The sequence below is a fragment of the Hoplias malabaricus genome, chromosome 3, assembly GCF_029633855.1.
Source record: "Hoplias malabaricus isolate fHopMal1 chromosome 3, fHopMal1.hap1, whole genome shotgun sequence".
NCBI classification, from domain to species: domain Eukaryota; kingdom Metazoa; phylum Chordata; class Actinopteri; order Characiformes; family Erythrinidae; genus Hoplias; species Hoplias malabaricus.
This window is the reverse complement of record NC_089802.1, coordinates 18,150,967-18,166,767: the sequence shown is the minus strand read 5'-3', so window position 1 is coordinate 18,166,767 and position 15,801 is coordinate 18,150,967. Positions and strand designations below refer to the sequence as shown.

The 15,801-nt window shown below is 49.9% G+C and overlaps 27 non-coding genes across 27 annotated transcripts; all 27 read right to left on the bottom strand.

Moving 5' to 3' along the window:
* Positions 1–224: 224 nt before the first annotated feature.
* On the bottom strand, positions 225–306 carry trnal-aag (transfer RNA leucine (anticodon AAG)). Its single transcript has one exon. It is a non-coding gene; the product is annotated as a tRNA-Leu (tRNA).
* Positions 307–673: 367 nt separating this feature from the next.
* On the bottom strand, positions 674–755 carry trnal-uag (transfer RNA leucine (anticodon UAG)). Its single transcript has one exon. It is a non-coding gene; the product is annotated as a tRNA-Leu (tRNA).
* Positions 756–1,134: 379 nt separating this feature from the next.
* On the bottom strand, positions 1,135–1,216 carry trnal-aag (transfer RNA leucine (anticodon AAG)). The gene has a single exon. It is a non-coding gene; the product is annotated as a tRNA-Leu (tRNA).
* A 367-nt stretch (positions 1,217–1,583) lies between these two features.
* On the bottom strand, positions 1,584–1,665 carry trnal-uag (transfer RNA leucine (anticodon UAG)). Its single transcript has one exon. It is a non-coding gene; the product is annotated as a tRNA-Leu (tRNA).
* A 379-nt stretch (positions 1,666–2,044) lies between these two features.
* Positions 2,045–2,126, bottom strand: trnal-aag (transfer RNA leucine (anticodon AAG)). Its single transcript has one exon. It is a non-coding gene; the product is annotated as a tRNA-Leu (tRNA).
* Positions 2,127–2,493: 367 nt separating this feature from the next.
* Positions 2,494–2,575, bottom strand: trnal-uag (transfer RNA leucine (anticodon UAG)). The gene has a single exon. It is a non-coding gene; the product is annotated as a tRNA-Leu (tRNA).
* Positions 2,576–2,954: 379 nt separating this feature from the next.
* trnal-aag (transfer RNA leucine (anticodon AAG)) lies at positions 2,955–3,036 on the bottom strand. The gene has a single exon. It is a non-coding gene; the product is annotated as a tRNA-Leu (tRNA).
* A 367-nt stretch (positions 3,037–3,403) lies between these two features.
* Positions 3,404–3,485, bottom strand: trnal-uag (transfer RNA leucine (anticodon UAG)). The gene has a single exon. It is a non-coding gene; the product is annotated as a tRNA-Leu (tRNA).
* Positions 3,486–3,864: 379 nt separating this feature from the next.
* Positions 3,865–3,946, bottom strand: trnal-aag (transfer RNA leucine (anticodon AAG)). The gene has a single exon. It is a non-coding gene; the product is annotated as a tRNA-Leu (tRNA).
* Positions 3,947–4,313: 367 nt separating this feature from the next.
* trnal-uag (transfer RNA leucine (anticodon UAG)) lies at positions 4,314–4,395 on the bottom strand. The gene has a single exon. It is a non-coding gene; the product is annotated as a tRNA-Leu (tRNA).
* Positions 4,396–5,223: 828 nt separating this feature from the next.
* Positions 5,224–5,305, bottom strand: trnal-uag (transfer RNA leucine (anticodon UAG)). The gene has a single exon. It is a non-coding gene; the product is annotated as a tRNA-Leu (tRNA).
* Positions 5,306–5,684: 379 nt separating this feature from the next.
* trnal-aag (transfer RNA leucine (anticodon AAG)) lies at positions 5,685–5,766 on the bottom strand. The gene has a single exon. It is a non-coding gene; the product is annotated as a tRNA-Leu (tRNA).
* An 828-nt stretch (positions 5,767–6,594) lies between these two features.
* On the bottom strand, positions 6,595–6,676 carry trnal-aag (transfer RNA leucine (anticodon AAG)). Its single transcript has one exon. It is a non-coding gene; the product is annotated as a tRNA-Leu (tRNA).
* An 828-nt stretch (positions 6,677–7,504) lies between these two features.
* trnal-aag (transfer RNA leucine (anticodon AAG)) lies at positions 7,505–7,586 on the bottom strand. Its single transcript has one exon. It is a non-coding gene; the product is annotated as a tRNA-Leu (tRNA).
* A 367-nt stretch (positions 7,587–7,953) lies between these two features.
* trnal-uag (transfer RNA leucine (anticodon UAG)) lies at positions 7,954–8,035 on the bottom strand. Its single transcript has one exon. It is a non-coding gene; the product is annotated as a tRNA-Leu (tRNA).
* Positions 8,036–8,414: 379 nt separating this feature from the next.
* On the bottom strand, positions 8,415–8,496 carry trnal-aag (transfer RNA leucine (anticodon AAG)). Its single transcript has one exon. It is a non-coding gene; the product is annotated as a tRNA-Leu (tRNA).
* A 367-nt stretch (positions 8,497–8,863) lies between these two features.
* Positions 8,864–8,945, bottom strand: trnal-uag (transfer RNA leucine (anticodon UAG)). The gene has a single exon. It is a non-coding gene; the product is annotated as a tRNA-Leu (tRNA).
* Positions 8,946–9,324: 379 nt separating this feature from the next.
* trnal-aag (transfer RNA leucine (anticodon AAG)) lies at positions 9,325–9,406 on the bottom strand. The gene has a single exon. It is a non-coding gene; the product is annotated as a tRNA-Leu (tRNA).
* An 828-nt stretch (positions 9,407–10,234) lies between these two features.
* On the bottom strand, positions 10,235–10,316 carry trnal-aag (transfer RNA leucine (anticodon AAG)). Its single transcript has one exon. It is a non-coding gene; the product is annotated as a tRNA-Leu (tRNA).
* Positions 10,317–11,593: 1,277 nt separating this feature from the next.
* trnal-uag (transfer RNA leucine (anticodon UAG)) lies at positions 11,594–11,675 on the bottom strand. The gene has a single exon. It is a non-coding gene; the product is annotated as a tRNA-Leu (tRNA).
* A 772-nt stretch (positions 11,676–12,447) lies between these two features.
* On the bottom strand, positions 12,448–12,529 carry trnal-uag (transfer RNA leucine (anticodon UAG)). The gene has a single exon. It is a non-coding gene; the product is annotated as a tRNA-Leu (tRNA).
* A 379-nt stretch (positions 12,530–12,908) lies between these two features.
* Positions 12,909–12,990, bottom strand: trnal-aag (transfer RNA leucine (anticodon AAG)). The gene has a single exon. It is a non-coding gene; the product is annotated as a tRNA-Leu (tRNA).
* A 367-nt stretch (positions 12,991–13,357) lies between these two features.
* Positions 13,358–13,439, bottom strand: trnal-uag (transfer RNA leucine (anticodon UAG)). Its single transcript has one exon. It is a non-coding gene; the product is annotated as a tRNA-Leu (tRNA).
* Positions 13,440–13,818: 379 nt separating this feature from the next.
* On the bottom strand, positions 13,819–13,900 carry trnal-aag (transfer RNA leucine (anticodon AAG)). Its single transcript has one exon. It is a non-coding gene; the product is annotated as a tRNA-Leu (tRNA).
* A 367-nt stretch (positions 13,901–14,267) lies between these two features.
* Positions 14,268–14,349, bottom strand: trnal-uag (transfer RNA leucine (anticodon UAG)). The gene has a single exon. It is a non-coding gene; the product is annotated as a tRNA-Leu (tRNA).
* Positions 14,350–14,728: 379 nt separating this feature from the next.
* trnal-aag (transfer RNA leucine (anticodon AAG)) lies at positions 14,729–14,810 on the bottom strand. The gene has a single exon. It is a non-coding gene; the product is annotated as a tRNA-Leu (tRNA).
* Positions 14,811–15,638: 828 nt separating this feature from the next.
* trnal-aag (transfer RNA leucine (anticodon AAG)) lies at positions 15,639–15,720 on the bottom strand. Its single transcript has one exon. It is a non-coding gene; the product is annotated as a tRNA-Leu (tRNA).
* Between the last annotated feature and the right edge of the window lie 81 nt (positions 15,721–15,801).

Here is a 15,801-nt window from a genome sequence, read left to right as displayed (position 1 = left end):
CTTTATACGGCCGCCTGCGTGTTGGGCATTCTTTTGATGTGTTCTCCGTTGGTTCGGCCAGCTTGGGCCATCCTACGCCCTTTGAATATTGGAGAACTTGAAGGAATTGAAGAAACGTCAAGCCGACTCTTCCAAGTTGCTGCTGTTGAAAAGAGCAACAGAGGGCGCCAATTTGAGTATAAGCTGCTCAACAGCTTGGATGGTGGTTTCTTCAAAACCTTCTTTGGCAGCGGTGGGATTTGAACCCACGCCTCCGAAGAGACTGGAGCCTTAATCCAGCGCCTTAGACCGCTCGGCCACGCTACCGGCTTCGTGCGGCTTTCGCACTGCAATGGCAACGGCATAGTTTATCCACTTGGACGCTAAAGTGTCTGCTTTTCTTCTTCTATCGGCGGACATATTTGGGGTCAACCTCGTGCCGCACTGCATTGGTGAGAACAATATAACTTTTGAGATCATTTACTAAGCAACTGATCTTTTACAAAAATTAATAAAACAGACGCCCAGTGAACACAGAGGATGTGGAAATCAGTCTAACAAAAGCCCACCACAAGGACATCTGCCGTTCATTGATACTACACCAACATCGTACACGCAAGCTCTTGCCACAGACATTTTCAACATGGCGCTTTTCCAAGGATGGACCGAGCCAACATCTTCACAAAAGCTTCGCTGGCAGTGGTGGGATTCGAACCCACGCCTCCACAGAGACTGGAGCCTAAATCCAGCGCCTTCGACCACTCGGCCACACTACCGCCGAGAAGCCCCGGCCCTCTTATTCCTAGCCAAAACAGAAGGGGGCGTAACACGCGAGCTAGAGAATCTCAGTCAAGTCATCTATTGGCAGATGCAGACTAAGAAGCGCTAGATTCCTAAGACTTCGGACTGGCCGACGCGGCTTTATGGTTTGCTTTATACGGCCGCCTGCGTGTTGGGCATTCTTTTGATGTGTTCTCCGTTGGTTCGGCCAGCTTGGGCCATCCTACGCCCTTTGAATATTGGAGAACTTGAAGGAATTGAAGAAACGTCAAGCCGACTCTTCCAAGTTGCTGCTGTTGAAAAGAGCAACAGAGGGCGCCAATTTGAGTATAAGCTGCTCAACAGCTTGGATGGTGGTTTCTTCAAAACCTTCTTTGGCAGCGGTGGGATTTGAACCCACGCCTCCGAAGAGACTGGAGCCTTAATCCAGCGCCTTAGACCGCTCGGCCACGCTACCGGCTTCGTGCGGCTTTCGCACTGCAATGGCAACGGCATAGTTTATCCACTTGGACGCTAAAGTGTCTGCTTTTCTTCTTCTATCGGCGGACATATTTGGGGTCAACCTCGTGCCGCACTGCATTGGTGAGAACAATATAACTTTTGAGATCATTTACTAAGCAACTGATCTTTTACAAAAATTAATAAAACAGACGCCCAGTGAACACAGAGGATGTGGAAATCAGTCTAACAAAAGCCCACCACAAGGACATCTGCCGTTTATTGATACTACACCAACATCGTACACGCAAGGTCTTGCCACAGACATTTTCAACATGGCGCTTTTCCAAGGATGGACCGAGCCAACATCTTCACAAAAGCTTCGCTGGCAGTGGTGGGATTCGAACCCACGCCTCCACAGAGACTGGAGCCTAAATCCAGCGCCTTCGACCACTCGGCCACACTACCTCCGAGAAGCCCCGGCCCTCTTATTCCTAGCCAAAACAGAAGGGGGCGTAACACGCGAGCTAGAGAATCTCAGTCAAGTCATCTATTGGCAGATGCAGACTAAGAAGCGCTAGATTCCTAAGACTTCGGACTGGCCGACGCGGCTTTATGGTTTGCTTTATACGGCCGCCTGCGTGTTGGGCATTCTTTTGATGTGTTCTCCGTTGGTTCGGCCAGCTTGGGCCATCCTACGCCCTTTGAATATTGGAGAACTTGAAGGAATTGAAGAAACGTCAAGCCGACTCTTCCAAGTTGCTGCTGTTGAAAAGAGCAACAGAGGGCGCCAATTTGAGTATAAGCTGCTGAACAGCTTGGATGGTGGTTTCTTCAAAACCTTCTTTGGCAGCGGTGGGATTTGAACCCACGCCTCCGAAGAGACTGGAGCCTTAATCCAGCGCCTTAGACCGCTCGGCCACGCTACCGGCTTCGTGCGGCTTTCGCACTGCAATGGCAACGGCATAGTTTATCCACTTGGACGCTAAAGTGTCTGCTTTTCTTCTTCTATCGGCGGACATATTTGGGGTCAACCTCGTGCCGCACTGCATTGGTGAGAACAATATAACTTTTGAGATCATTTACTAAGCAACTGATCTTTTACAAAAATTAATAAAACAGACGCCCAGTGAACACAGAGGATGTGGAAATCAGTCTAACAAAAGCCCACCACAAGGACATCTGCCGTTCATTGATACTACACCAACATCGTACACGCAAGCTCTTGCCACAGACATTTTCAACATGGCGCTTTTCCAAGGATGGACCGAGCCAACATCTTCACAAAAGCTTCGCTGGCAGTGGTGGGATTCGAACCCACGCCTCCACAGAGACTGGAGCCTAAATCCAGCGCCTTCGACCACTCGGCCACACTACCTCCGAGAAGCCCCGGCCCTCTTATTCCTAGCCAAAACAGAAGGGGGCGTAACACGCGAGCTAGAGAATCTCAGTCAAGTCATCTATTGGCAGATGCAGACAAAGAAGCGCTAGATTCCTAAGACTTCGGACTGGCCGACGCGGCTTTATGGTTTGCTTTATACGGCCGCCTGCGTGTTGGGCATTCTTTTGATGTGTTCTCCGTTGGTTCGGCCAGCTTGGGCCATCCTACGCCCTTTGAATATTGGAGAACTTGAAGGAATTGAAGAAACGTCAAGCCGACTCTTCCAAGTTGCTGCTGTTGAAAAGAGCAACAGAGGGCGCCAATTTGAGTATAAGCTGCTCAACAGCTTGGATGGTGGTTTCTTCAAAACCTTCTTTGGCAGCGGTGGGATTTGAACCCACGCCTCCGAAGAGACTGGAGCCTTAATCCAGCGCCTTAGACCGCTCGGCCACGCTACCGGCTTCGTGCGGCTTTCGCACTGCAATGGCAACGGCATAGTTTATCCACTTGGACGCTAAAGTGTCTGCTTTTCTTCTTCTATCGGCGGACATATTTGGGGTCAACCTCGTGCCGCACTGCATTGGTGAGAACAATATAACTTTTGAGATCATTTACTAAGCAACTGATCTTTTACAAAAATTAATAAAACAGACGCCCAGTGAACACAGAGGATGTGGAAATCAGTCTAACAAAAGCCCACCACAAGGACATCTGCCGTTCATTGATACTACACCAACATCGTACACGCAAGCTCTTGCCACAGACATTTTCAACATGGCGCTTTTCCAAGGATGGACCGAGCCAACATCTTCACAAAAGCTTCGCTGGCAGTGGTGGGATTCGAACCCACGCCTCCACAGAGACTGGAGCCTAAATCCAGCGCCTTCGACCACTCGGCCACACTACCTCCGAGAAGCCCCGGCCCTCTTATTCCTAGCCAAAACAGAAGGGGGCGTAACACGCGAGCTAGAGAATCTCAGTCAAGTCATCTATTGGCAGATGCAGACAAAGAAGCGCTAGATTCCTAAGACTTCGGACTGGCCGACGCGGCTTTATGGTTTGCTTTATACGGCCGCCTGCGTGTTGGGCATTCTTTTGACGTGTTCTCCGTTGGTTCGGCCAGCTTGGGCCATCCTACGCCCTTTGAATATTGGAGAACTTGAAGGAATTGAAGAAACGTCAAGCCGACTCTTCCAAGTTGCTGCTGTTGAAAAGAGCAACAGAGGGCGCCAAGTTGAGTATAAGCTGCTCAACAGCTTGGATGGTGGTTTCTTCAAAACCTTCTTTGGCAGCGGTGGGATTTGAACCCACGCCTCCGAAGAGACTGGAGCCTTAATCCAGCGCCTTAGACCGCTCGGCCACGCTACCGGCTTCGTGCGGCTTTCGCACTGCAATGGCAACGGCATAGTTTATCCACTTGGACGCTAAAGTGTCTGCTTTTCTTCTTCTATCGGCGGACATATTTGGGGTCAACCTCGTGCCGCACTGCATTGGTGAGAACAATATAACTTTTGAGATCATTTACTAAGCAACTGATCTTTTACAAAAATTAATAAAACAGACGCCCAGTGAACACAGAGGATGTGGAAATCAGTCTAACAAAAGCCCACCACAAGGACATCTGCCGTTCATTGATACTACACCAACATCGTACACGCAAGCTCTTGCCACAGACATTTTCAACATGGCGCTTTTCCAAGGATGGACCGAGCCAACATCTTCACAAAAGCTTCGCTGGCAGTGGTGGGATTCGAACCCACGCCTCCACAGAGACTGGAGCCTAAATCCAGCGCCTTCGACCACTCGGCCACACTACCTCCGAGAAGCCCCGGCCCTCTTATTCCTAGCCAAAACAGAAGGGGGCGTAACACGCGAGCTAGAGAATCTCAGTCAAGTCATCTATTGGCAGATGCAGACAAAGAAGCGCTAGATTCCTAAGACTTCGGACTGGCCGACGCGGCTTTATGGTTTGCTTTATACGGCCGCCTGCGTGTTGGGCATTCTTTTGACGTGTTCTCCGTTGGTTCGGCCAGCTTGGGCCATCCTACGCCCTTTGAATATTGGAGAACTTGAAGGAATTGAAGAAACGTCAAGCCGACTCTTCCAAGTTGCTGCTGTTGAAAAGAGCAACAGAGGGCGCCAAGTTGAGTATAAGCTGCTCAACAGCTTGGATGGTGGTTTCTTCAAAACCTTCTTTGGCAGCGGTGGGATTTGAACCGACGCCTCCGAAGAGACTGGAGCCTTAATCCAGCGCCTTAGACCGCTCGGCCACGCTACCGGCTTCGTGCGGCTTTCGCACTGCAATGGCAACGGCATAGTTTATCCACTTGGACGCTAAAGTGTCTGCTTTTCTTCTTCTATCGGCGGACATATTTGGGGTCAACCTCGTGCCGCACTGCATTGGTGAGAACAATATAACTTTTGAGATCATTTACTAAGCAACTGATCTTTTACAAAAATTAATAAAACAGACGCCCAGTGAACACAGAGGATGTGGAAATCAGTCTAACAAAAGCCCACCACAAGGACATCTGCCGTTCATTGATACTACACCAACATCGTACACGCAAGCTCTTGCCACAGACATTTTCAACATGGCGCTTTTCCAAGGATGGACCGAGCCAACATCTTCACAAAAGCTTCGCTGGCAGTGGTGGGATTCGAACCCACGCCTCCACAGAGACTGGAGCCTAAATCCAGCGCCTTCGACCACTCGGCCACACTACCGCCGAGAAGCCCCGGCCCTCTTATTCCTAGCCAAAACAGAAGGGGGCGTAACACGCGAGCTAGAGAATCTCAGTCAAGTCATCTATTGGCAGATGCAGACTAAGAAGCGCTAGATTCCTAAGACTTTGGACTGGCCGACGCGGCTTTATGGTTTGCTTTATACGGCCGCCTGCGTGTTGGGCATTCTTTTGATGTGTTCTCCGTTGGTTCGGCCAGCTTGGGCCATCCTACGCCCTTTGAATATTGGAGAACTTGAAGGAATTGAAGAAACGTCAAGCCGACTCTTCCAAGTTGCTGCTGTTGAAAAGAGCAACAGAGGGCGCCAATTTGAGTATAAGCTGCTCAACAGCTTGGATGGTGGTTTCTTCAAAACCTTCTTTGGCAGCGGTGGGATTTGAACCCACGCCTCCGAAGAGACTGGAGCCTTAATCCAGCGCCTTAGACCGCTCGGCCACGCTACCGGCTTCGTGCGGCTTTCGCACTGCAATGGCAACGGCATAGTTTATCCACTTGGACGCTAAAGTGTCTGCTTTTCTTCTTCTATCGGCGGACATATTTGGGGTCAACCTCGTGCCGCACTGCATTGGTGAGAACAATATAACTTTTGAGATCATTTACTAAGCAACTGATCTTTTACAAAAATTAATAAAACAGACGCCCAGTGAACACAGAGGATGTGGAAATCAGTCTAACAAAAGCCCACCACAAGGACATCTGCCGTTTATTGATACTACACCAACATCGTACACGCAAGGTCTTGCCACAGACATTTTCAACATGGCGCTTTTCCAAGGATGGACCGAGCCAACATCTTCACAAAAGCTTCGCTGGCAGTGGTGGGATTTGAACCCACGCCTCCACAGAGACTGGAGCCTAAATCCAGCGCCTTCGACCACTCGGCCACACTACCTCCGAGAAGCCCCGGCCCTCTTATTCCTAGCCAAAACAGAAGGGGGCGTAACACGCGAGCTAGAGAATCTCAGTCAAGTCATCTATTGGCAGATGCAGACAAAGAAGCGCTAGATTCCTAAGACTTCGGACTGGCCGACGCGGCTTTATGGTTTGCTTTATACGGCCGCCTGCGTGTTGGGCATTCTTTTGATGTGTTCTCCGTTGGTTCGGCCAGCTTGGGCCATCCTACGCCCTTTGAATATTGGAGAACTTGAAGGAATTGAAGAAACGTCAAGCCGACTCTTCCAAGTTGCTGCTGTTGAAAAGAGCAACAGAGGGCGCCAAGTTGAGTATAAGCTGCTCAACAGCTTGGATGGTGGTTTCTTCAAAACCTTCTTTGGCAGCGGTGGGATTTGAACCCACGCCTCCGAAGAGACTGGAGCCTTAATCCAGCGCCTTAGACCGCTCGGCCACGCTACCGGCTTCGTGCGGCTTTCGCACTGCAATGGCAACGGCATAGTTTATCCACTTGGACGCTAAAGTGTCTGCTTTTCTTCTTCTATCGGCGGACATATTTGGGGTCAACCTCGTGCCGCACTGCATTGGTGAGAACAATATAACTTTTGAGATCATTTACTAAGCAACTGATCTTTTACAAAAATTAATAAAACAGACGCCCAGTGAACACAGAGGATGTGGAAATCAGTCTAACAAAAGCCCACCACAAGGACATCTGCCGTTCATTGATACTACACCAACATCGTACACACAAGCTCTTGCCACAGACATTTTCAACATGGCGCTTTTCCAAGGATGGACCGAGCCAACATCTTCACAAAAGCTTCGCTGGCAGTGGTGGGATTCGAACCCACGCCTCCACAGAGACTGGAGCCTAAATCCAGTGCCTTCGACCACTCGGCCACACTACCTCCGAGAAGCCCCGGCTCTCTTATTCCTAGCCAAAACAGAAGGGGGCGTAACACGCGAGCTAGAGAATCTCAGTCAAGTCATCTATTGGCAGATGCAGACAAAGAAGCGCTAGATTCCTAAGACTTCGGACTGGCCGACGCGGCTTTATGGTTTGCTTTATACGGTCGCCTGCGTGTTGGGCATTCTTTTGATGTGTTCTCCGTTGGTTCGGCCAGCTTGGGCCATCCTACGCCCTTTGAATATTGGAGAACTTGAAGGAATTGAAGAAACGTCAAGCCGACTCTTCCAAGTTGCTGCTGTTGAAAAGAGCAACAGAGGGCGCCAAGTTGAGTATAAGCTGCTCAACAGCTTGGATGGTGGTTTCTTCAAAACCTTCTTTGGCAGCGGTGGGATTTGAACCCACGCCTCCGAAGAGACTGGAGCCTTAATCCAGCGCCTTAAACCGCTCGGCCACGCTACCGGCTTCGTACGGCTTTCGCACTGCAATGGCAACGGCATAGTTTATCCACTTGGACGCTAAAGTGTCTGCTTTTCTTCTTCTATCGGCGGACATATTTGGGGTCAACCTCGTGCCGCACTGCATTGGTGAGAACAATATAACTTTTGAGATCATTTACTAAGCAACTGATCTTTTACAAAAATTAATAAAACAGACGCCCAGTGAACACAGAGGATGTGGAAATCAGTCTAACAAAAGCCCACCACAAGGACATCTGCCGTTCATTGATACTACACCAACATCGTACACGCAAGCTCTTGCCACAGACATTTTCAACATGGCGCTTTTCCAAGGATGGACCGAGCCAACATCTTCACAAAAGCTTCGCTGGCAGTGGTGGGATTCGAACCCACGCCTCCACAGAGACTGGAGCCTAAATCCAGCGCCTTCGACCACTCGGCCACACTACCTCCTACAAGCCCCGGCCCTCTTATTCCTAGCCAAAACAGAAGGGGGCGTAACACGCGAGCTAGAGAATCTCAGTCAAGTCATCTATTGGCAGATGCAGACAAAGAAGCGCTAGATTCCTAAGACTTCGGACTGGCCGACGCGGCTTTATGGTTTGCTTTATACGGCCGCCTGCGTGTTGGGCATTCTTTTGACGTGTTCTCCGTTGGTTCGGCCAGCTTGGGCCATCCTACGCCCTTTGAATATTGGAGAACTTGAAGGAATTGAAGAAACGTCAAGCCGACTCTTCCAAGTTGCTGCTGTTGAAAAGAGCAACAGAGGGCGCCAAGTTGAGTATAAGCTGCTCAACAGCTTGGATGGTGGTTTCTTCAAAACCTTCTTTGGCAGCGGTGGGATTTGAACCCACGCCTCCGAAGAGACTGGAGCCTTAATCCAGCGCCTTAGACCGCTCGGCCACGCTACCGGCTTCGTGCGGCTTTCGCACTGCAATGGCAACGGCATAGTTTATCCACTTGGACGCTAAAGTGTCTGCTTTTCTTCTTCTATCGGCGGACATATTTGGGGTCAACCTCGTGCCGCACTGCATTGGTGAGAACAATATAACTTTTGAGATCATTTACTAAGCAACTGATCTTTTACAAAAATTAATAAAACAGACGCCCAGTGAACACAGAGGATGTGGAAATCAGTCTAACAAAAGCCCACCACAAGGACATCTGCCGTTCATTGATACTACACCAACATCGTACACGCAAGCTCTTGCCACAGACATTTTCAACATGGCGCTTTTCCAAGGATGGACCGAGCCAACATCTTCACAAAAGCTTCGCTGGCAGTGGTGGGATTCGAACCCACGCCTCCACAGAGACTGGAGCCTAAATCCAGCGCCTTCGACCACTCGGCCACACTACCTCCGAGAAGCCCCGGCCCTCTTATTCCTAGCCAAAACAGAAGGGGGCGTAACACGCGAGCTAGAGAATCTCAGTCAAGTCATCTATTGGCAGATGCAGACAAAGAAGCGCTAGATTCCTAAGACTTCGGACTGGCCGACGCGGCTTTATGGTTTGCTTTATACGGCCGCCTGCGTGTTGGGCATTCTTTTGATGTGTTCTCCGTTGGTTCGGCCAGCTTGGGCCATCCTACGCCCTTTGAATATTGGAGAACTTGAAGGAATTGAAGAAACGTCAAGCCGACTCTTCCAAGTTGCTGCTGTTGAAAAGAGCAACAGAGGGCGCCAATTTGAGTATAAGCTGCTCAACAGCTTGGATGGTGGTTTCTTCAAAACCTTCTTTGGCAGCGGTGGGATTTGAACCCACGCCTCCGAAGAGACTGGAGCCTTAATCCAGCGCCTTAGACCGCTCGGCCACGCTACCGGCTTCGTGCGGCTTTCGCACTGCAATGGCAACGGCATAGTTTATCCACTTGGACGCTAAAGTGTCTGCTTTTCTTCTTCTATCGGCGGACATATTTGGGGTCAACCTCGTGCCGCACTGCATTGGTGAGAACAATATAACTTTTGAGATCATTTACTAAGCAACTGATCTTTTACAAAAATTAATAAAACAGACGCCCAGTGAACACAGAGGATGTGGAAATCAGTCTAACAAAAGCCCACCACAAGGACATCTGCCGTTCATTGATACTACACCAACATCGTACACGCAAGCTCTTGCCACAGACATTTTCAACATGGCGCTTTTCCAAGGATGGACCGAGCCAACATCTTCACAAAAGCTTCGCTGGCAGTGGTGGGATTTGAACCCACGCCTCCACAGAGACTGGAGCCTAAATCCAGCGCCTTCGACCACTCGGCCACACTACCTCCGAGAATCCCCGGCCCTCTTATTCCTAGCCAAAACAGAAGGGGGCGTAACACGCGAGCTAGAGAATCTCAGTCAAGTCATCTATTGGCAGATGCAGACAAAGAAGCGCTAGATTCCTAAGACTTCGGACTGGCCGACGCGGCTTTATGGTTTGCTTTATACGGCCGCCTGCGTGTTGGGCATTCTTTTGATGTGTTCTCCGTTGGTTCGGCCAGCTTGGGCCATCCTACGCCCTTTGAATATTGGAGAACTTGAAGGAATTGAAGAAACGTCAAGCCGACTCTTCCAAGTTGCTGCTGTTGAAAAGAGCAACAGAGGGCGCCAATTTGAGTATAAGCTGCTCAACAGCTTGGATGGTGGTTTCTTCAAAACCTTCTTTGGCAGCGGTGGGATTTGAACCCACGCCTCCGAAGAGACTGGAGCCTTAATCCAGCGCCTTAGACCGCTCGGCCACGCTACCGGCTTCGTGCGGCTTTCGCACTGCAATGGCAACGGCATAGTTTATCCACTTGGACGCTAAAGTGTCTGCTTTTCTTCTTCTATCGGCGGACATATTTGGGGTCAACCTCGTGCCGCACTGCATTGGTGAGAACAATATAACTTTTGAGATCATTTACTAAGCAACTGATCTTTTACAAAAATTAATAAAACAGACGCCCAGTGAACACAGAGGATGTGGAAATCAGTCTAACAAAAGCCCACCACAAGGACATCTGCCGTTCATTGATACTACACCAACATCGTACACGCAAGCTCTTGCCACAGACATTTTCAACATGGCGCTTTTCCAAGGATGGACCGAGCCAACATCTTCACAAAAGCTTCGCTGGCAGTGGTGGGATTCGAACCCACGCCTCCACAGAGACTGGAGCCTAAATCCAGTGCCTTCGACCACTCGGCCACACTACCTCCGAGAAGCCCCGGCTCTCTTATTCCAAGCCAAAACAGAAGGGGGCGTAACACGCGAGCTAGAGAATCTCAGTCAAGTCATCTATTGGCAGATGCAGACAAAGAAGCGCTAGATTCCTAAGACTTCGGACTGGCCGACGCGGCTTTATGGTTTGCTTTATACGGCCGCCTGCGTGTTGGGCATTCTTTTGTTGTGTTCTCCGTTGGTTCGGCCAGCTTGGGCCATCCTACGCCCTTTGAATATTGGAGAACTTGAAGGAATTGAAGAAACGTCAAGCCGACTCTTCCAAGTTGCTGCTGTTGAAAAGAGCAACAGAGGGCGCCAAGTTGAGTATAAGCTGCTCAACAGCTTGGATGGTGGTTTCTTCAAAACCTTCTTTGGCAGCGGTGGGATTTGAACCCACGCCTCCGAAGAGACTGGAGCCTTAATCTAGCGCCTTAGACCGCTCGGCCACGCTACCGGCTTCGTGTGGCTTTCGCACTGCAATGGCAACGGCATAGTTTATCCACTTGGACGCTAAAGTGTCTGCTTTTCTTCTTCTATCGGCGGACATATTTGGGGTCAACCTCGTGCCGCACTGCATTGGTGAGAACAATATAACTTTTGAGATCATTTACTAAGCAACTGATCTTTTACAAAAATTAATAAAACAGACGCCCAGTGAACACAGAGGATGTGGAAATCAGTCTAACAAAAGCCTACCACAAGGACATCTGCCGTTCATTGATACTACACCAACATCGTACACGCAAGCTCTTGCCACAGACATTTTCAACATGGCGCTTTTCCAAGGATGGACCGAGCCAACATCTTCACAAAAGCTTCGCTGGCAGTGGTGGGATTCGAACCCACGCCTCCACAGAGACTGGAGCCTAAATCCAGCGCCTTCGACCACTCGGCCACACTACCGCCGAGAAGCCCCGGCCCTCTTATTCCTAGCCAAAACAGAAGGGGGCGTAACACGCGAGCTAGAGAATCTCAGTCAAGTCATCTATTGGCAGATACAGACAAAGAAGCGCTAGATTCCTAAGACTTCGGACTGGCCGACGCGGCTTTATGGTTTGCTTTATACGGCCGCCTGCGTGTTGGGCATTCTTTTGATGTGTTCTCCGTTGGTTCGGCCAGCTTGGGCCATCCTACGCCCTTTGAATATTGGAGAACTTGAAGGAATTGAAGAAACGTCAAGCCGACTCTTCCAAGTTGCTGCTGTTGAAAAGAGCAACAGAGGGCGCCAAGTTGAGTATAAGCTGCTCAACAGCTTGGATGGTGGTTTCTTCAAAACCTTCTTTGGCAGCGGTGGGATTTGAACCCACGCCTCCGAAGAGGCTTTCGCACTGCAATGGCAACGGCATAGTTTATCCACTTGGTCGCTAAAGTGTCTGCTTTTCTTCTTTTATCGGCGGACATATTTGGGGTCAACCTCGTGCCGCACTGCATTGGTGAGAACAATATAACTTTTGAGATCATTTACTAAGCAACTGATCTTTTACAAAAATTAATAAAACAGACGCCCAGTGAACACAGAGGATGTGAAAATCAGTCTAACAAAAGCCCACCACAAGGACATCTGCCGTTCATTGATACTACACCAACATCGTACACGCAAGGTCTTGCCACAGACATTTTCAACATGGCGCTTTTCCAAGGATGGACCGAGCCAACATCTTCACAAAAGCTTCGCTGGCAGTGGTGGGATTCGAACCCACGCCTCCACAGAGACTGGAGCCTAAATCCAGCGCCTTCGACCACTCGGCCACACTACCTCCGAGAAGCCCCGGCCCTCTTATTCCTAGCCAAAACAGAAGGGGGCGTAACACGCGAGCTAGAGAATCTCAGTCAAGTCATCTATTGGCAGATGCAGACAAAGAAGCGCTAGATTCCTAAGACTTCGGACTGGCCGACGCGGCTTTATGGTTTGCTTTATACGGCCGCCTGCGTGTTGGGCATTCTTTTGATGTGTTCTCCGTTGGTTCGGCCAGCTTGGGCCATCCTACGCCCTTTGAATATTGGAGAACTTGAAGGAATTGAAGAAACGTCAAGCCGACTCTTCCAAGTTGCTGCTGTTGAAAAGAGCAACAGAGGGCGCCAATTTGAGTATAAGCTGCTCAACAGCTTGGATGGTGGTTTCTTCAAAACCTTCTTTGGCAGCGGTGGGATTTGAACCCACGCCTCCGAAGAGACTGGAGCCTTAATCCAGCGCCTTAGACCGCTCGGCCACGCTACCGGCTTCGTGCGGCTTTCGCACTGCAATGGCAACGGCATAGTTTATCCACTTGGACGCTAAAGTGTCTGCTTTTCTTCTTCTATCGGCGGACATATTTGGGGTCAACCTCGTGCCGCACTGCATTGGTGAGAACAATATAACTTTTGAGATCATTTACTAAGCAACTGATCTTTTACAAAAATTAATAAAACAGACGCCCAGTGAACACAGAGGATGTGGAAATCAGTCTAACAAAAGCCCACCACAAGGACATCTGCCGTTCATTGATACTACACCAACATCGTACACGCAAGGTCTTGCCACAGACATTTTCAACATGGCGCTTTTCCAAGGATGGACCGAGCCAACATCTTCACAAAAGCTTCGCTGGCAGTGGTGGGATTCGAACCCACGCCTCCACAGAGACTGGAGCCTAAATCCAGCGCCTTCGACCACTCGGCCACACTACCTCCGAGAAGCCCCGGCCCTCTTATTCCTAGCCAAAACAGAAGGGGGCGTAACACGCGAGCTAGAGAATCTCAGTCAAGTCATCTATTGGCAGATGCAGACAAAGAAGCGCTAGATTCCTAAGACTTCGGACTGGCCGACGCGGCTTTATGGTTTGCTTTATACGGCCGCCTGCGTGTTGGGCATTCTTTTGATGTGTTCTCCGTTGGTTCGGCCAGCTTGGGCCATCCTACGCCCTTTGAATATTGGAGAACTTGAAGGAATTGAAGAAACGTCAAGCCGACTCTTCCAAGTTGCTGCTGTTGAAAAGAGCAACAGAGGGCGCCAAGTTGAGTATAAGCTGCTCAACAGCTTGGATGGTGGTTTCTTCAAAACCTTCTTTGGCAGCGGTGGGATTTGAACCCACGCCTCCGAAGAGACTGGAGCCTTAATCCAGCGCCTTAGACCGCTCGGCCACGCTACCGGCTTCGTGCGGCTTTCGCACTGCAATGGCAACGGCATAGTTTATCCACTTGGACGCTAAAGTGTCTGCTTTTCTTCTTCTATCGGCGGACATATTTGGGGTCAACCTCGTGCCGCACTGCATTGGTGAGAACAATATAAATTTTGAGATCATTTACTAAGCAACTGATCTTTTACAAAAATTAATAAAACAGACGCCCAGTGAACACAGAGGATGTGGAAATCAGTCTAACAAAAGCCCACCACAAGGACATCTGCCGTTCATTGATACTACACCAACATCGTACACGCAAGGTCTTGCCACAGACATTTTCAACATGGCGCTTTTCCAAGGATGGACCGAGCCAACATCTTCACAAAAGCTTCGCTGGCAGTGGTGGGATTCGAACCCACGCCTCCACAGAGACTGGAGCCTAAATCCAGCGCCTTCGACCACTCGGCCACACTACCTCCGAGAAGCCCCGGCCCTCTTATTCCTAGCCAAAACAGAAGGGGGCGTAACACGCGAGCTAGAGAATCTCAGTCAAGTCATCTATTGGCAGATGCAGACAAAGAAGCGCTAGATTCCTAAGACTTCGGACTGGCCGACGCGGCTTTATGGTTTGCTTTATACGGCCGCCTGCGTGTTGGGCATTCTTTTGATGTGTTCTCCGTTGGTTCGGCCAGCTTGGGCCATCCTACGCCCTTTGAATATTGGAGAACTTGAAGGAATTGAAGAAACGTCAAGCCGACTCTTCCAAGTTGCTGCTGTTGAAAAGAGCAACAGAGGGCGCCAATTTGAGTATAAGCTGCTCAACAGCTTGGATGGTGGTTTCTTCAAAATCTTCTTTGGCAGCGGTGGGATTTGAACCCACGCCTCCGAAGAGACTGGAGCCTTAATCCAGCGCCTTAGACCGCTCGGCCACGCTACCGGCTTCGTGCGGCTTTCGCACTGCAATGGCAACGTCATAGTTTATCCACTTGGACGCTAAAGTGTCTGCTTTTCTTCTTCTATCGGCGGACATATTTGGGGTCAACCTCGTGCCGCACTGCATTGGTGAGAACAATATAACTTTTGAGATCATTTACTAAGCAACTGATCTTTTACAAAAATTAATAAAACAGACGCCCAGTGAACACAGAGGATGTGGAAATCAGTCTAACAAAAGCCCACCACAAGGACATCTGCCGTTCATTGATACTACACCAACATCGTACACGCAAGGTCTTGCCACAGACATTTTCAACATGGCGCTTTTCCAAGGATGGACCGAGCCAACATCTTCACAAAAGCTTCGCTGGCAGTGGTGGGATTCGAACCCACGCCTCCACAGAGACTGGAGCCTAAATTCAGCGCCTTCGACCACTCGGCCACACTACCTCCTAGAAGCCCCGGCCCTCTTATTCCTAGCCAAAACAGAAGGGGGCGTAACACGCGAGCTAGAGAATCTCAGTCAAGTCATCTATTGGCAGATGCAGACAAAGAAGCGCTAGATTCCTAAGACTTCGGACTGGCCGACGCGGCTTTATGGTTTGCTTTATACGGCCGCCTGCGTGTTGGGCATTCTTTTGATGTGTTCTCCGTTGGTTCGGCCAGCTTGGGCCATCCTACGCCCTTTGAATATTGGAGAACTTGAAGGAATTGAAGAAACGTCAAGCCGACTCTTCCAAGTTGCTGCTGTTGAAAAGAGCAACAGAGGGCGCCAATTTGAGTATAAGCTGCTCAACAGCTTGGATGGTGGTTTCTTCAAAACCTTCTTTGGCAGCGGTGGGATTTGAACCCACGCCTCCGAAGAGACTGGAGCCTTAATCCAGCGCCTTAGACCGCTCGGCCACGCTACCGGCTTCGTGTGGCTTTCGCACTGCAATGGCAACGTCATAGTTTATCCACTTGGACGCTAAAGTGTCTGCTTTTCTTCTTCT